This window comes from Lupinus angustifolius, chromosome LG08 (assembly GCF_001865875.1).
Source record: "Lupinus angustifolius cultivar Tanjil chromosome LG08, LupAngTanjil_v1.0, whole genome shotgun sequence".
NCBI lineage: Eukaryota > Viridiplantae > Streptophyta > Magnoliopsida > Fabales > Fabaceae > Lupinus > Lupinus angustifolius.
In genome coordinates, this window is record NC_032016.1 from 13,045,750 (window position 1) to 13,046,356 (window position 607).

Sequence of the window (607 nt, forward strand, 5' to 3'; positions counted from 1 at the left end):
TTGTATTGATATGGGAAAATATAATTAAGTTGATTGTTGTATTGGTTTCAAAATATATAACTTGATCATCGTATTTAATGAGAAACATATATGTTAGTTGTTATATTGATATGAAAAATACAAGAGTTTGAAATTGAGGTCTTGCTTGTATATTAAATCACTAAGTTAGTGTCTTGAGCTTGTCCCGAGGACATGCAATAGTAAAAAATGCACTGGGGTTGAGACAACTAACTTAGGTTGTGTTTTTGGAACGATTGAATTTGATGAGAGCCTATGACTATTCACACACTTGAAAGTATAGTGAGAATTGAGGCTTTACTTAATGGTCTTAAATACTAAGTTAGCGTCTTGAGCTCGTCCATGGGACTTGGCATGATAGAAATGCATTGGGGCTGAGACGACTAACTTAGGTGATGTTTGTTGAAATAACAAAATTGGAAAACCTAGATTAAAAGATTTGATGGACTAACCTCGGTTAGTGTACATGCATTGCATTCGTGTAGTTGGAATTGGAGAAAATGGAAAGATACAATGATAGAAATATCATTGGGATTTGGATAGGGGCGGCAATGATAGTGATTTGTCAAGAAGCCTTGAGGGATTGCTT